Here is an 18783-nt window from a genome sequence, read left to right on the forward strand (position 1 = left end):
ATACATAATTGTCAAGAGGACTCGTCTGACTTGGTTTGGCCAACTCCTGTGGCTGGGCGCCGTCCCTTCTACAGAGATGCTCAATCAACCACCAATGAAGTAGAATGTTGCAACCTTGGAAAAACGGGAACCCATTTTTACACAAGCTTAAAGATTGATAAATGTCGGCCAAAATGACCGAGGCCAAACTACAATACTTCTTTTCTTCTTGTTTCCTACCAAATCCTTTGAACACGACGTCCACTACCATCACGACCCGGGTGTCGATTTCCTTTCCTTCATCTTTAGGGAACACCATAGTTTTTTAAAAGACATGCAGAGAAACCAATAGTCTGAGTTTGCCTCCAGGTACTGTGATTGTGGAATTCATTCGAAAATAGCCTAATATGGCTGACGTGCCCCCATCTCTCGAAAAATCTCATTAGTGGTATATCGTGGGTTTCCAACCAGTTTGCGTTTACTAGCAATAATATATTTTTCAATTCTTCACTGGTTGGCCTATCTGGAAGAAGGATGTGATGATTTGGACATTTTTTCCTTTTGCCACATGTCCCGATAGAGTCCAAACAATTCCTAATTTCCTTTAGCATGGGCGTTATTTTGAGATCTCCAAATTGAAAAACCATCTTCTCATCGTCCTAGCATTGAGTGATAACCTCGATAAACGTGGGCCATACCTTTAAGTCCATTATTGAAGGTAAGTGACCCAGGTGAATCGAAATTTCTCTCTTTTGACAATCTTTGAGGTTGTTCCACTATACGCGGAGAATGTCTGGTGTCTTGGTGACTATGTTGAAATGAAGGAACTGACTCGACATCTACAAAGCATACAACAAGTTAATTGTCATTCCCCACGACACCATAAACATTCAAACACACAATACATCCTTCAGATTTATCACACAAATATGATCGTCCTATCGAGCCGTGGGTTCTTTAGACTCAAGGCAGTCTTTCTAATGGGCCCAACACTCCTTGGTTGTTGGGTCGTCTTAGGCCAATGCGCTATTTTGGGGATTGAGTTTTGTTCTATCTTAGTTTAACTAAGAGTGGGTTGTATTTAAAGTGGAAAGGGTAACCCAAGCGGACTACTTGGGCTGGGACAATTAACAATCGTTGATTATCAATTAGCCAACTACACTCGTCAGGGTGCCCCCAGAAAATTTTTGGTTAATGAACGACTGGAACCCGCATAATCGTCCTTTAGTGGGAATGAATGATTGTCGTTTGATGGAAGATGTCATGCTGTGAATGAAACAGTTTAATAAAGCAATAAACAAATAAACAAACATACACATAGCCAAATAATGTCAGTTTTTAAGGTTAGAATCCTCTCAAACTCCCCAGCGGAGTCACCATTTCTGTTTCATCGAAAAAGAGAAAAACATTATTTTTCAAGAAGTTTTTGACTTTTTGAGTCGCCACTTAATTTTTAAAAAAAATTAAGAAAACATTTGCTTTCAAAAGACTTAACAAAATAATCTGTTGAAAACAAGTAAAGGGGTTCGGTGATTCATATGGATGTCTTAGGAAAGTTTGAAAGCACCTAAGACATTTCGCTAACCTACGGTTATCCAACAACTAATTTTTTGGCTAAGGATTGCGGTGAAATATTTTTAGAGTTGTTTGAAAATTAATATCTAACTTTTAATTAAGTGAAATACCTAACTTGAAGAAATTATTTTGAAAACTACTCAAAGTTGATTCACTTTTAAGTTGTCAAAACAAAACAACGTTTAGTGGGGAGTTGAAGTTTCTTAACTTAAAACTAACGATGCATAAAAAGATAAGCTAAATGAAGTAAAAGAGGGAAAAAAAGAGCTAGAGAGAAAAAGAGATTTGGGTCCAAGCCGGGTTCTGTTCGCCTTAACCGAAATTTGGACCCACCTATTTTGGGTTTTTGACCCATTTTCTTTGTTTCCTGCCTGTCCTAAACTAAGCATATAAAAATACAAAGTGAGTACGAAAAAGTAAAAGACGATAACGGCTTAGGCCCATTACAAATAAAACTGCAAAATGAAAATAGAAGATCTCCTAAGCCAAACTTCTTCTTCAGTCTTTTAAACTTCGGAATCTATTCGTCAGTTTCAAGGCTTTACTCGATGAATGAAATTGAGCCTCTATGACTTTCTTAAAATGCAAGAGGGATGTCATTGGTGTTCAAGACCTCACCTGAAGTCACATGAAAATAGAGGGACATAAATTAGCTTCCATCCATAAATAATGAAACTTACAAATAAGCTTGATCAACTAAACAAAGAAGAAATCGAAGAAATCAAATAAAATGATGGTGCAGTACCCGATACATCAACAACAATTTTATTGGCTATGTAACACATATTCATGCTTCCAAATCAAAAATTAGTCCACTGAAATCTTCTCTTAGGCATAGGTAAGTTACTAAAAAAATTTGACAAATTCCAACACTTGAAAGATATGGACATTAGGGAAGGAATAACTAGTATATCTGATTTGCACTTCATAAGATATCTTCCCAGATAATACAACGAACCCAAATCATGGATAGGTAACCTAATGGACAGTCGCTACATTTAGCAAATTTTAGAGTTGACTTACGAATGACGTTAAAACAAACTCATCTTTAGAGCGTCTTGAGAAGATTTAGATCAAGAAAATCACATCTTATAAGCACAATAGCAAATGGTAGATTCTTCATAAACCCAAAACTTTAAGCAAAATGAGGGTATGAATAAAAGAAAGGCCAAAGCATGTCATCCTAAGTATGAATACAATAAGCAGAGAAGAGAAAAAAAACTATGTTAATGAAGCAAAGATGCAATTGTACCACACGTAACTATGTCAATTGACCTTGAAGACTTACATCTATATGAAGGAGAAAACAAACGAATAAAAGAGAAAAAAAGAAAAGAAAAAACAAACTAAAAAAAACGTTGGAACTAACCAGGAAACTAAAATAAGAAGAGGCTTGCAGACCAAATTAAGAAACTGCACTTATTTTTATTACTATTATTTTTTATTTTTTTTTTGAAAAAAAACAAAGAAAAAAAACATATATATAGAAAAGTAACGCCAATGAGCATGGCTTCCCATTAACATCAATATACCAAACTAACTACTATAGCATATACTCAAATTTAAGGATTTTATTAATGAAAACATAACAGTAGTTTGAATTACAGAAGAACAAACAGCAGGTAATGAGAAAAATAAATTATGCATGACCTTTCTTAACGACGGATTCACGTTTGTTCAGTTGCTATGCTATGCTAAGTTTAGATATTCACTTAATGAGAAATATAACAACTTATTTTGAGAAGAATTAATGACATGGACTTGATCAAAACAGATAGAATAATGCGAGTTTTCAATTAGAGCTAGAGATTTTCAAAACTTATCAAATGACAAAAGAGAAGCTAAAATAACGGGGGAAAAAAGAAAACATTCAGATTTGAGCTAAAAAGGGAACGTATTTATTATGCAAACTAAATTTAAGTCAGAGTGAATCCATGCCTATGAGATATCATGTTGAATACGGATAAACCAAACACTATTAGCGTAAAAATCTACACAGTTTGTAAGATGAAGACATGCTGAAATCTGAAAAATCAAACAAGAAAACAAAATCTAGTCGAGACTATCTATCTTCTCAAAAATATAATAAGAGGTTTATCCAAGGAAATTACTTGAACAACTACATTAATGAGATTAATTCAACTCATACTCGGTGTACCAGTGGCTGCAGTTGGTAGCCTTTGTTATAACACGACAAATAGCGGGGGATTTCAAACAACAAGAGGATAGCCTCGAAGACTTGCATTCCAATTTAAACAGAGAAGTCACAACAAAGAAGGAAGAATGAAATTATTTTTTTTATCAAATTGTCTACCCACAAGCTCGTGAAGCCTCATTTGTACATGCTTAAGACTAACTAAACCATGTAAATCTCTGTAAGTTATTCCAAGGAGCAAATAACATTCAAGCAAACTTAGGAAATTAATCTTAGAAGAAAATTCAATAGGCTGCACCTAACAAGAAATCAATGTCAAATACTACAATAAAATTTATCTACAGAAGCCTACAGATGCTAGCTTATCATTAAAAAAGAGATGTAACTATTCGGTCAAATTATATGAACAATAAATGACCATAAATAATTAAACAGAGAAGCCCTATTCTCAAAACTGGCATGTTGGACATAAACTCAAATACGCATGAATAAACACAATACACAAAGAGAATAGAAAACAGTACTCAAACGAGTAGCGGAGAAACGCCAACACTAGGTGCAGACTTTTTGACTTCGACTACATAGACTAATGGAATCATCTAAGAACAAATATATCAAATAAAACAATTAACAAATCCACGACAAATAAAAAAAGGTAATGAGGACTTTCCGACATCGAAACATATCATCTTCTTAGAAAACAGAGAGAGGTGAAGGGAGTATTAAGAAGGAGACGACAGTACCTTCTTTTGGGCAGCAGAACTGAGAACTCGATCAAGGAAAACAAGCAGCGAACTCCGACACTAAGACTCAAATTTGAACTACAGGTTCAAAACTTTAAGCAGAATATCGCATTTGAACGCTAACACAATTGCCTCTCCTTTTCCGGAAGTATTTTGACATGAATTTGTCACATGATTTTCAGATTTCTCCTTTCTTTCTCAATTTTCCACCACCATAAAAAAAATCCCCTCAACCCTGAACCGAAAATGATTATACATACTTGATAATTTAGGGTTGGCAAGGAAAATGTGGGCTGAAGAATTTGAATTTTCCAAGGCCCACAAAATTGGAGTCCAAACCTAACGTCTCTCTAAAGTCCCGAATATTCCCCAACCAATCCCACTACTCTGAACGGATAGAATTTGGGGTGGAGGGCTCAGATCGACCAACGGTCCTTGAAGAATGATGTGTAGCAATCTTCCATGATCAAGGACAAAACGCGTACCTCCTAAAGATGTCGATCGTACGATTTGATAGCGACGGAGAGAAGAACAGAAAAAAAATGTAGGGTACTCCCTTGCGTCCCTGCAACTCACTGTTTGACACATCTTCTCAACGCGCGTGCCTGGGACAACGAAACTAGCACTGCATCACTCTGATTTAGAACGCGAGATAAAGAAGAGGAGCATCAGGTCATATTTTCTCTTGCAATTGTCAAGTGTTACTATCGTTCACACATTAGGTACTATCCCTGGGTAGAATATGGGGTTGGGGTCGGGTTAAAGGGGAAAACGGGCTGGAAGTTTTTAAAGAATTGATGTTAGGCCTAGGAGATTGGATTAAAGGGATTAAATGGGTGAAATTAAATGGGAGATGAAATGCTGAAAATTAAAATATAAGAGGCCCAAAGTGCTTTGTCTAAATGGATTAAATATTTGGTAGCTAGATTAAATTAATTAACATAAATTAATTCAATAAGCTTCTTAATTTTTAACAAATAAAATAGTCGATGTAATTATAAAATAAATAATTCAACACATGTAAATTGATTTAGCAAACTATTAAACGCAAAATAAAAATCCTTTCAAAACGATTTTAGGATAAACATAATTTTATGAGTTATATATGATTGCGTAAAACATATATCATCTAAAAATTAGAAAATTTGATGAAACTATTAAAAAATTATAACTTGCAAAACTATATGTATACATTTGAAATTTATAAGACTAATTATTTCGAATCACTTGAAAATTAGGAAGCTCGATATGATTATTTTATATTGGAGAGTGTAAAAATTGGGTGTCAACAAAAACAACTGCTATCAGAGCTAAGGTTATCTATATAGAGGGGAATATGAGCAATATGATATTTCTAAACGGAAGAAACTACAACATATGGAAAAGCAAGATGAAAGATCTATTGTTCGTGAAGAAGATGCATCTTCCGGTTTTTTCTGCTCATAAACCCGAGAATGTGACCGATGAAAATTGGAAATTTGAGCACCAACAAGTATGTGGATATATAAGACAATGGGTTGAAGATAATGTTCTCAACCATATTGTGAATGAGACACATGCTAGAACATTGTAGGAAAAGTTGGAGACGCTTTACGTTTCAAAAAATGGCAATAAGAAGTTGTTCTTGTTTATGAAATTGACGACCTTTAAATACAAGGAGAACACTCCTATTCTGATCGTATAAATGATTTTCAGGGTATTCTTGATCAGCTATCGGGAATGGGTGTTAATTTTGATGATGAAATACAAGAGACTTTGGCTTCTTAATACTTTACCGGATTCTTGGGAAACTATTCGTGTTTCTTTAACGAATTCTGCCACTGGTGGAGAGGTGACTATGGAAAATGCAAAGAGTGGTGTGTTGAATAAAGAGCTTAGAACAAAATCTCAAGACACATCTTCACATTCCTATGTTTTATATATAGAAGATCGAGGGAGACATAAGACAAGAGATCCGAGGAGTAGAGGAAAAAGTAGAAGCAAGTCAAAATTCAAGAATCCAAATATTATATGTTATCATTGTGGAAAGAAAGGACATATTAAAAGATTTTGTAAACAATTGAAGCAAGATCTTAAAGAAGGGAAGAAGGACGAAAACAATGAAAATAATGTTGTTATTGTTGTCCAAGATGACCTTCTCTTTGCTTGTGATAAAGACGTCATCAATTTTATATCTCAAGATACAAGTTGGATAGTAGATTCTGGAGCTACATCACATGTCACACCAATAAAAGACTTATTGTCATCTTATAATTCCGTTAACTCTGAGGTGTTATAGATGAGTAATGCTCGTGATGTGAAGGTGTTTGGTGTTGGCACTGTTATTTTGAAAACCAATACCGATTCAATGTTCGTGTTTCAGAATGTCAAGCATGCTCTAGACATTCCCTTAAATTTGATCTCAGTAGGACAACTAGATGATGATGGCTATCATAATGACTTGTGCAATGGCCAATGGAAGCTCACCAAAGGCTCAGTGATTTTAGCCTGATGAAGAAAAAATTCAAAGTTATACGTGACCCAAGGATCGATTCTTGGTGACTATAAATTTGGTGGAGAGCGAGACTTTATCTTAATTGTGGCACAAGAGGCTTAGTCATTTGAGCAAGAGGGGAATCACCTATTTTTCCAAGAAGAATTTGCTTGCTGGTATGAAACAAACAAAGGTAAAAGATGTGTTCATTGCTTAGTAGAGAAACAGAAAAGAGTTTCTTTTCACAGTCATCCTCCTTCAAGAAAGTCTGAGGTATTGGATCTAGTACATTCAGATATGTGTGGTCATTTCAAAATGAAGTCAAAAGGTGATGCACTTTACTTTGCTACTTTCATTGATGATCATTCTTGAAAGATTTGGGTATATACTTTGAAATCCATAGATCAAGTGCTTGATGTGTTTAAACAGTTTCAAGCCTTATCTGAGAGACAAACGGGAAAGAAATTAAAATATATTCGCACTGATAATGGTGGTGAGCATATTAGTCCCTTTGATGACTACTTCAGATTGCAAGAAATTCGTCATCAGAAGACTCCTCCAAAGACTCCTCAATTAAATAGTTTGGCAGAGAGGATGAACAGAACTTTAGTTGAGATAGTTAGATGTGTGCTTTTAGAGTCTAAACTTCCAAATTCTTTTTGGGCTGAAGCACTTAACACTGTTGCTTATGTTATCAATTTGTCTCCGGTTGTTGCTTTGGATGGTGATGTTCCAAACAGAGTTTGGTTTGATAAGGATGTTTCTTATGATCACTTGAAAGTGTTTGGGTGTAAAGCTAGTGTGCATGTTCTAAAAGATGAGAGGTCAAAATTGGATGTTAAAAGTAAGCAATGCATCTTCATTGGTTATAGTCAAGATGAGTTTGGATATCTCTTTTATGATCAAATAGATAAAAAAACTCATTAGAAGTCGTGATATTGTGTTCTTTGAAGATAAAACTATTGAAGATATTGCCAAGACTGAGAAACTAGATTCTCATACTGATGAGATCTTAGTTGATGTTGATCTAATTTCTATTATTGATACATCTTCTGCATATGAGGGAACCCAAGGTAATGATCAAGAAAATGATGAGAGCGTAGAACATATAATTGTTCCTATTGATGATGTTGTGGTTGATAATCAACCAACTCATGTTGGGATAACCGCTTCGGATGCTCTAGAAACCTCTTGTAGAAGATCTACTAGAGAAAAGTAAAGCTCAACACATTATTCTCCTAATGAGTATATCCTCTTGACTGACATGGGAAAACCTGCAAAAAATGATGAAGTCATACTAGATACTCATAGAGATAGGTGGGTAGAAGCCATGGAAGACGAGAGGAAGTCACTTCACGAGAATGGCACATATGAGCTAGTGAAGTAACTGAAAGGTAAGAAAGCTTTATCAAATAAATGGATATTTAGATTAAAGCAAGATCAACATACATTTGCACCTAGATACAAGTCTACGTTAGTCGTCAAAGGTTTTGGTCAAACAAAGGGGATTGACTTTGATGAAATTTTCTCTCATGTTGTGAAAATGTCCTCTATTCGTATGGTTCTAGACTTAGCCGCAAGTCTATATTTAGAGGTTGAGCAGATGGATGTCAAGACTGCCTTTCTTCATGGTGATTTAGAAGTTGAAATCTACATGGAGTAACCTGAAGGTTTTGTAGTTAATGGGAAAGAAAACCATGTTTTCAAATTGAGAAAGAGTTTCTATGGCTTGAAACAAGCTCCAAGGCAGTGGTACTTAAAGTTTGAATTTGTCATTGAAAATCAGGGATACAAGAAAACTTCTTCAGATCATTGTGTATTCTTTCAGAAGTTCTCTGATGATGATTTTATTATCTTACTACTTTATGTGGATGATATGTTGATTGTTGGCAAAAATTAATCTAGAATTGCAGTCCTTAAGAAAGAGTTAAGAAATTGGTTTGCAATGAAGGACTTGGGGCCAGCAAAAAGATCTTAGGCATACAAATCCATCGAGATAGACACAAGAAGAAGTTATCGCTATCCCAAAAGGAGTATATCAATAAAATACTCAAGAGGTTGAACATGACAGAGACAAAAGTGGTTAGTACACCTCTTTCTAAACACTTAAAGTTGAGTATGACTTAAAGTCCATCGACTAGTGAAGAAAAGAATGAGATGTCGAGTATTCCATATTCTTCCGCGGTTGGTAGTTTGATGTATGTTATGATTTGCACTAGACCAGATATTGCACATGCTGTTGGTACCGCTGACAGATTTCTTTACAATATTGGAAAAGAACATTGGGGTGTAGTGAAATGGATACTACGCTATTTGAAGGGTATGTTAGATAAGGAGTTGTGCTTTGGTAGTGGCAAGTATGAACTAGTATGCTACACGTACTATGATTTTGGAGGAAATCTTGAATATTCAAAATCCACTTCTGGCTATTTGATCACTTTTCGAGGGGGAGCGATTTCTTGTCAATCAAGACTTCAAAAGTGCATAGCTGATATGCTCAAACTTACTTCTCAAATAAGAAGAAAAGCGGTCGTATCAAGTAAAAAACCCAACTAAATGAGGTTGGGGTCGTTCCCACGAGGAAAATGGTTCATACTTAACTTCAATCTATTATTAATATTATTTAGTCAATTATTTCCTTAGAAAACAAAGACAATAAAAGGGGGGTTTTATTTATAAATTACTAAAGATAACTAACTAATTAATATAGACAATTAATATATTCAAATTTTGGAGTTTAATCAATTAATAAAAGTAACTATGATTTAGGTGTTCCCCACAGGTTTCTAATTTGATAATTCTAACTATAACAATTCTTTCCTAGTATCTTGCATGCAAAGTGATAAGTTATATATATCTAAATCCTTGGTCTGGCATCTAGAAAATTTCACTCCACATCTTGGTCTGGCTACGTGTGTTGTTATACTAACCCATACCTTTACCTCATATTAAGTATCGTAATCGATATTTGACTAAGTTATTACTTCGTACCAACCAATACTAGTCTATTATATAGTGTACACTAAATCTATGTTGATAATTATTTTCCTATTATCTACCTCCTTAGACCAGCAAGTAGCATTAAGGCGAGTTCTAAAGTTGGCCATCCGTTAAAAAGACTTCTAAGCGAAAGAATTGTCAATACATGCAAGACACTATTCTAGAATTGTTATTTTAGTTAGATTTTACCTTATTATTCACCGATGGTTCCCGCAACCCTAGTCATCGAGTTTTGATTACCCATAGTCATAATCACAATATTCATATATATAATATAAGAATTCATGCACTTACTTCAATGAGAAAGAATAAAATCCAGAAATTTACTTGATTAATCGATAAATCACAAATAATCAACTCCAGAGAATAGTGTAACAATCCAAAGTGTAATAAACAAAATAATCTCTTAATAAAGAATCTAACGTAAAAGTGTCTAATAACAAAAAGTCTAACTATATGAGAGTCTCACTATAAGAGAGTCTAGCTATTTGAGAGTCTAACCCCAAAAATGAGGTTTTTTGAACTATTTATAAAAAATAAAACCCTAATAAAAGATAGACTCTATTTGCTGAAAATCTGTCAAAACGCAGCTGGGTCGACGGACCTCGCGACGGTCATCGTGGTCACGACGGGCCGGCATGGACTCTGTCGTCCCATACTTTGCAAATTCTTCTGGTGCTCTCTTCATTACCCTCAATGGATGGTATGACAAATCGTCACAGGCACAACGGTCCATCGACGGTCTCCGTCCCATAATACTTAAACTCTTGGAATTGGGGTACTGGACTACTTCTCTAATCATCACGACGAATCAGCAGAATGGACCGTCATGGCTACGACGGTCCATCATGCACTTCATAATCCCACACTTGGTAAGACTTCCCCATTTTCCTTCATCAGCTTCACTACGATGCCACCTACGGACCGTCACAGGCACGATGGACCGTCACAAGCTCCGTAGGTGGTAACTTTTCTACATTTCTTGCTCAAAAACTTCCGCGTTCATCTTTAGATAAATTTTTAGCAAATAAAGAGAAACTTACATAAAAATTAATACAAAAAGGCTTTTGCACACAAACTAAACTTAAGTAAAAAGCATCAAAAATACCGTGAAACCACGATATATCAACACCCTCATTTTAAATTCGTTGTTTGTCCTCAAGAGAAGCACTATGACTCACTACAAAATCTTTGTACAATAGTATTTATGGTTTATCTTTCGCAGTCATTTGGCTATCAATCCCGATCAGTCTCATCATATTTATGCAAGTTATCACTATTAGGCTTGAATTATGTGGAATCAGACCATGACACAGACTTACCACGCACTAACACCTATCTTCTTCAATTTCTCACCGAGGTACTAATATTTCCAGTATTGCAACTAGTGTCCTCACTTCAAAATAACATCCTCATTTTTCACACAATAATTTCAATTTGAGTATAAGGATTACTTTTCAACACTCTCTCGGAACAAATTAACAATTTATTCATACATATTGCCATAAGTTTGCCCTCATTTTCACTGCTTTAAGTTCGCTATACAGCTTTTAGGATCACGATAGGAATTTCTTATCTTGTAACATAGGATCAAGGTTAGGTAAGGTATATTTAGGTATACTTTATTGACTTTTTGCCCTCCTTGACATATCGGCTAAACATACCGCTTTTCATCATTTTATTTCGCCCAATTCTCATATTCTTTAATCTTGCTATTTTCCCCTCTTTCTTCATTTGTGTAAGTGACTCTCTTTTTTTCTTGCTTGTATTTATTGTATTTTTTTTATCTTTTTAGTGCACTTTTCTTTCAACTGGTTCTTAAGTCACTTTACTTTTTTTCTTTCTCTCTCTTTGTTCTTTCAACCCCACTTTCCAGTACAATCCTCATAATAGCCACCCTCAACTCATGGCTTTACCATGAGTCAAAGTACACAATACCCAAAGTTTGGTCAGGGCTGTAAAAAGTTTGTTTACTGCATTAGCCACCCTTAACTTATGCTTTTGGCATAAGCTGAGGTACAAATGTCTAAGGGGGGACCAGGGCCAGCACATTATTCCCAGACAAGATCAGTTGGGGTGAAAAAGAAAGGTCTAGTTTAATATCAAATCATTTGGATCAAAGAAGGATTAATTTCATTTGTTTTTTTTATTTAGGCTAAAATGGGCTATATTGACCAAGGGCCTATAATCCTTTCCTAATTGTCTATTACAGCTTACTTTTAGTAGGACTAATCAGGAAAGTTCTAGCTTAGTACAAATAGTGGACTTTTCAAATCTTACTCACACTCACTTGACATCTCATTACTCTACCAGATTATCAAACACCTAGTTCGAATTTCAGACTTAGGGTAATGCAGTGGTGTATCTCTATGTCATGCTTAGAGCCACACATTTATCAATTACTATGCCTAGTCATGTATCATTTTCATTTCATCGGGATATCATTTTAGCCGTCATGCTTCAGAGTTAAACTATGTACACAAGATATAGACATGTCGGTTCAACAATAAAAATAATCAGTCTCTTGGGGAAAGAGAACACAGGCAAGAAAACCCCAAAAGAGGATAGTGAATTGGGTTACTCAGACTTCACCCTAGCACTCACTTTCTATTTACCCCACCCGCAACAAAAAGACATGCAATTGTCCCCAATGCATAAAAAAATGAAATACGAGAGTTGTAAGTGAAGCAAACCTAAGGCGCAAAGCGCCGACAATCAGCAAGCTGGTGGGTCCGGTTCCCCGGAACCCTCTACCTCTTTAATCTGGACACTCTCAGTAGTGTCCTCATCAGCAACAACACTATCAGCAGTGCCTCCCTCTATCGCCACATCTCTGGAGCTATATGCCCCAGCAACTGACTCTACAACCCTTATCCAAAGCGCCTCCTCATCAGCAAGCGAGGCTCTCCTCGCAGCCTCCATCTCACGGCGCTCCTTCATCCATGCTCTAGCCTCATCCTCTTCTCAAACCTTACGCCTCTTGGCATGCTCTCGAGGGGGAGGTGGTGGAATCTCAAAAGTGGCGAATAAGGCTGCCATCAGTGTGTCCTCAGTAGGCTCTGCAGAAGGGGACTCAGACTCACGCACCCTAGCCTCTAGGATCATGTCAATGTCAGCTCGAAGACTTTCGACCGCAGCCTGAAGGGTCGACACATCCACCTGAGGGGTTGGCCGGGCTAGCACCCGCAACTCAAAAGTGTCCAAGCGCTGATAAACCTCAGCGATATTCTGCTCTGTGTACCTGACCATTCTCCGCTCCAAGCGCTCTTCTGCCTCAGCAATAGACCTCTGAATTCAAAGATGGATGTGATGCAGAAGTGTATCCATATGTGCCTCTAGTTTTTGGACCCTAGCAAGCGAGACCAGAGCGGGGAAAGGGGTTGAGCGAGAGGAACTCGGGACAGTGCTACTACCCGGGATAGACTCGACCGGGGTAGTGCCAGTGGTTTCAGAAGCATCCTATGTAGCCGTGCGAGTCTGTGCTACTGTATCAGCCAGATTGTCACCATGTGGAGGCAACTCTGAACGGGGTCCTCTGCGTGGAGACAACTCATTGGCCTCATCCCTGATTAGGCCGATATCAACTGTGGCCAGCGGAGTCATGAGCTGATCATTGTGGCAGATGGCCACACATGCTGACCTGCATACATAAAATATCATGCACGGAAAAGGGTATGTAGTTGTGACCTTAAAATCCCTCTCATGCATGACCGCCTGTAGAAGCCAAGTAAAGTCCACCTCAAACCCAGATATTATCGCCGCTATCAGACCCATGTGAATATATTATTAGCGGCTGTGGCGGACAATCAACCATAAGAAATTAGCCATGAAGGTCAGGTTAGCCTTGTTGATGGCTTCCTTCGGCTCGGTTACCCAGTCGGCTCGGCACCCTCTTTATTAACAGAAAAGTGCAGGGTCATCCACTTCTTAGTGGTTTTTCTCAGTGATGGCTCACGCAAGAATTTTCCATCTTTGACAATTTGCCACCGGTAGTCAAACTCGGCGGTGAGAGATGTTTGGTTGGCATCAACATCCTCGCCGTATAGAGACCAACGAATGGCAGGCAGGGAGATATCAACCTGAATGCCACGTACTCGAACATGCTCAAGCCTATTTGGCTGGGGAAGCCTGGCATCAATCTGTGATCTGAGAGTAGCCACATAAGAGGCTAGAACTCTCGGACCAACTCTTTACGATAACGGCACCAAGAACGTGTTGTCCACTCAAGTCCGTGTCTGGTGAAGAGGTTGTGGACCTCTCGCATGGTAGTGAGACTTCCCGTAAGGACCCGTCTCTCCAATGTAAGGGTCCGTGTCATGACTTCTTTCTCATTCATAATCTTTACGTCTGAATAAACTTGATACTGCCCGTTGACACACCACCGGTTGGGATGATCAAAAACCAAGGTGAGAACATGATTCCTTGAGCAAAAAGTGGATTCAGAACTGCCTGCCTCATCAGACGAGGCCGACTGTGCAGCTATGGCGAGTGTAGAGACTTCAGCAGACCCAAAGGCTTCCTCAAACCACAAAAATCTTAAGGAGCCAGACGCTCCTTCTTCATGAGTAGCTGACCTAAAAGGTGTGCTAGTCAGTGTGCGCTCCTTATCAGATTGGGAGGAAGTGACTACGCCGGACGCCACCTTTTTGGGCGTAGCTCTGGCAGCACGTGCAGCTCGGGATGGAGTGGCAGTGCCTGGGGGCACGTACTCGGGGTCAGGCTCATTATCAGAGCCAATGACCAGATGGGGAGACAAACATTGATCGCCCACGTGTGTAAACTCGATCTTGTTTTGGTGCCATAATAGATAGGACCTGTAAAGAATCAATATTAGTACGAGAAGTAGCAAACAAGATGAGCAAAAAAAGAAACAAAATATATATAAGAGCTAAGTTGTAATGACTTTTCTGTAGTAACAGTGAAATACTACGGACCAGGTGACGGTTCGTCGTGAGTACGACGGACCATCATAGGGTTCGTCGTGAGTACGACGGACCGTCATAGGGTCCGTCATGTCTTGCTTAAACTATGTTGATGTGCAGACCCCTGAAGGAAAGTTTCTGACAAGTATGACGGATAAGCAAGATGGACCGTCGTGACAATGACGGTCCGTCGTCGATGTCCGTCGTGAAGATCCTTAAGAGAGGGTCTCTGACTGTCATGATGGTTGTGCAGGATGGATCGTCGAGAATGTGACAGTCCTTCGTAGATGTCCGTCATCGGAAACATAGAAGAAGTATGGAGACCCTTAGGAGAGGGGTCTCTGACCGTCATGACGGTTATGCAGGACGGACCATCGAGGATGTGACGGTCCGTCGTAGATGTCCGTCAGAGGACACTTGGAAAAAGTGGGAGACCCTTAGGACAAGGGTTGCTGACAACCATGAAGGTTGTGCAGGACGGACCGTCTTGGTAACGATGGTCCGTTATAGATATCCGTCAGAAGACACTTAAAAAAATTATGGAGACCCTTAGGAGAAGGGTCTCTGACCATAACGACGGTTGTGATGGACGTACCATCGAGGGTGTGACGCCCCGTCGTAGATGTCCGTCAGAGGACAATTAGAAAAAGTAGGAGACCCTTTGAAAAAAGGGTCTTTCACAACCAGAACGGTTGTGCAGGACGGACCGTCGTCCGTCGCTTGTGTCCATTGGTGGACACTTGGAGAAAATTTGACAGTGAGGTGTTGGGGTTTTGGAACGGAACCTATGACGGTCCATTGTGGGTACGACGGTCCGTCATCGGGGTCTCGTTCTGTCATTCAGTGACAGAACTGAGGATGCCACATTCATCCTCTGTGACTCACATGGAATACTTAGTGTTAACCTATATATTTCTACCCAAACACCTAGTAAACTAGCAATGCTAAAGCACCTATTTCTAGAGTTTTAACAAGGCAATTTAAGGATTCTCAACCTAGGTTAGACAAAATTGGATCAAAGGATGAAGACCAATCAATAAGAACTAGGCTAATACTAATTGAAAAACAAAAATGCAATGTAAATGGGTAGAAATAAGAGACACAAACCTGAGAACAGGAGAAAGACAAGAAAGTGAGGTACTTGGTTAGCAAGAACAGAACCACAGCAGCAGACTCCGACTATTGAAGAGTGGATTTTAGGAATTGGGGAATTTGGAGAAATGATCAATTGAAAGAGAGGTAGGAAATGGGAAGTTTAAAAGGTAGGGAATAGGAGAAAGAGGGAAAGAAACTGTTCAAATGAAGGGGTGGGTGGTTTTATAGGTTGAAATTTTTTAAAAGTTCCAGCCGGGTCGGGACGGGTACGCTCATTAATGACACGATGAGTCTCCATTGTCCGTCGCAATTGTAAAGGTTCGTCATCGGTTCCATCGCGTGTGCCTTAGTCGTGGATGGGTCCTTCAATAACTGCTGCAGTGATTTTATGCAGAATTTCTTGGTGATGTGCCTGCAAATTTAACACCCATTAGAAGAAAATGCTACCATTACTAGAAAGAAAAACTATAAGTATTGGGTTTCCTCCAAACAAGCGCCTGATTTAACGTTGCGGCACGACTGGGACACTTGATTACTCAGTCTTCATCAAGATGGTATGCCTCGATCACTTCATTTGCCGATTTAGTGTGCCCAAAATAGAGTTTTATTCGTCTCCATTCACCTAAAACCGCACTCCCTCCTTGTTTTCTAACTCAATTGCTCCATAAGGGAATAATTGGGTAATCAAGTAAGGGCTAGTCCATTTGAACATGAGCTTGCCCGAAAGCGAACGCAACCTAGAATTGTCTAAAAGCACAAAATCCCCAACCATAATCTCTCATTTTTCAGTTTTTAGGTCATAATCCTTCTTCATCTTTTCTTTGTAGGATATAGCAGATACAGATTGGAGCTCACCACTCTGCCTCATGGACCTAAAAATTTTGAAGGTCACTTCTTCATTGTTCAACTGAAATATCATCTGCCCCTTTTCCATATCAACTAAGGCTCTATCCATAGAAAGGAATGGCCTCCCAAGAATAACAGGCACTTCAAAATCGACTTCACAATCAAGAATAACAAAATCTGCCGGAAATATGAACAATTCCACTTTTACTAGCACATCATGGAGTATCCCGATAGACCTTTTAAATTTTTTATCGGCCATCAGTATCCGCATGGCAGTGGGATTTGGGTCACCCAAACCCAAATTCTTGTAAATCGAGAGGTGCATGAGATTTATGCTTGCCCCCAGATCACATAATGCTTTCGCAAAATGTAATGACCCGACTGTACAAGGAATAGTGAACGCACCCGAACCTTCTTTCTTTTGTATGAGAGATCTTGTAGCAATAGCACTACAATGTTGCGTTCTATGATCATCCTCGAAAGTGACCGATCTTTTCTTTGTAACCATATCTTTCATAAACTTGTCATAACCGGGCATTTGTTCTAGAGCTTCTACCAAAGGGACATCGATAGAAAGCTGCTTCAACATTATTATAAAACATCGATATTTGCCATCCTCGGTCTTTTTCACTAATCTCTGAGGAAAGGGGGGGTCTAGGCATGGGAATTACCTTTACAGGCACTTCAACATCTTTTCCACTGTTATCTTCTACTTCACCACTACCCTCTACCACCTTATCATTATCTTTTATCACCTTTTCCTCCTTAGACGGCATAGGTGGGTCAATGGTATGCTTACCACCCCGAGTAGTGATTGCCATACAGTGTCCGTCATTTTTTGTACTTTAGACAGTGTTGATAGAAAGAGTGCCCGGTTTCCGTGTGTTCACAGTCGCAGATAATTGGCCCATTTGCAACTCAATCTGCTTAATCGATATTGCATGTGTATCGACTTTCTTCCCAATACCCGCTAAATTACTCCTTAACTCTTTAATGTGCTCATCATTAGAATCAAACCTCCTCATCATTTTGTGCAACATATCCTCAACTCGTGTCATACTATCTCCACCATCCCTAGGAGTAGCTTCACGATTTTGAGGAGGGACATGCAACCCATTTCTATCATTTATGTTACCATAGTTTCCCCTGTTAAAGTTGTTGTCGCGGTTGTAGTTTCCATCTCGGACATAATGACCACAACGGTTATAGTTACCATAGATCCGACCTTGGTTTCCTTGACCTTGACGCCAATTCTCCTGATTTGTGCCTTGGTCACTCGGTCGGAAACCCCCCGGGTGTTCATTTATCGCATAGGAATTCTCCTCATAATAGCATTCATCATTTGGTGGTGGTTGTTTAGAAAAGTAGTTAACTGAATTTATCTTTTCTGCACTCCAGTGATATGTTATAATACCAACCCAAGCTCAGTTCTCATCTGAGCCATCTCTTCACGAATTTTATCTGTGGCTGGGTTGTGAGTGGATTGTACCATGAAGGTATTTCTCCCAGTATCTGACTTTTTAGTACTCCAAGATTTATTTTTCTGGGAGATTTTCTCTAACTTTTTGGCAATCTCAGCATAAGGACACCCCCATAAGAACCACCTGCAATAGTATCCAACACCGCTTAATTGTTATCATCCTGTCCCCGATAGAAGTATTCCTTCAGTGACTCATCATCTATATGGTGATGGGGCACGCTTCTAAAAAATAAGGTGAATCTATCCCAAGAGCTACTAACTGACTCTCCTGGTAGTGCCACAAAGTTGTTCACTCTGTTTTTGTGGTTTAGTTTCTTGGAGACCGGTAGTAGCATGCTAAGAAAACGTCCCTTAGTTGGTTCCAAGGGAAAATTGAGTTATAAGGAAGCTCAGTGAACCAAATAACAGCCTCTCCTGTCAGTGAGAGAGGAGACACTCTCAGCCCTATTACATCAAAGGACAAGTCAGGACTCCCTACATAGCTTTTACACACTGCCCTTACCTTAGCTATATGG

General features: G+C 38.7%; 1 long non-coding RNA gene across 1 annotated transcript; it reads right to left on the reverse strand.

Moving 5' to 3' along the window:
• Positions 1 to 1822: 1822 nt before the first annotated feature.
• Positions 1823 to 5254, reverse strand: LOC104644639 (uncharacterized). The gene is made up of 2 exons (XR_738511.4): positions 4453 to 5254; positions 1823 to 2172 (listed from the first exon to the last, which is right to left on the reverse strand). It is a non-coding gene; the product is annotated as an uncharacterized lncRNA (long non-coding RNA).
• Between the last annotated feature and the right edge of the window lie 13529 nt (positions 5255 to 18783).

This window comes from Solanum lycopersicum, chromosome 11 (genome assembly GCF_036512215.1).
Source record: "Solanum lycopersicum chromosome 11, SLM_r2.1".
Lineage (NCBI taxonomy): Eukaryota > Viridiplantae > Streptophyta > Magnoliopsida > Solanales > Solanaceae > Solanum > Solanum lycopersicum.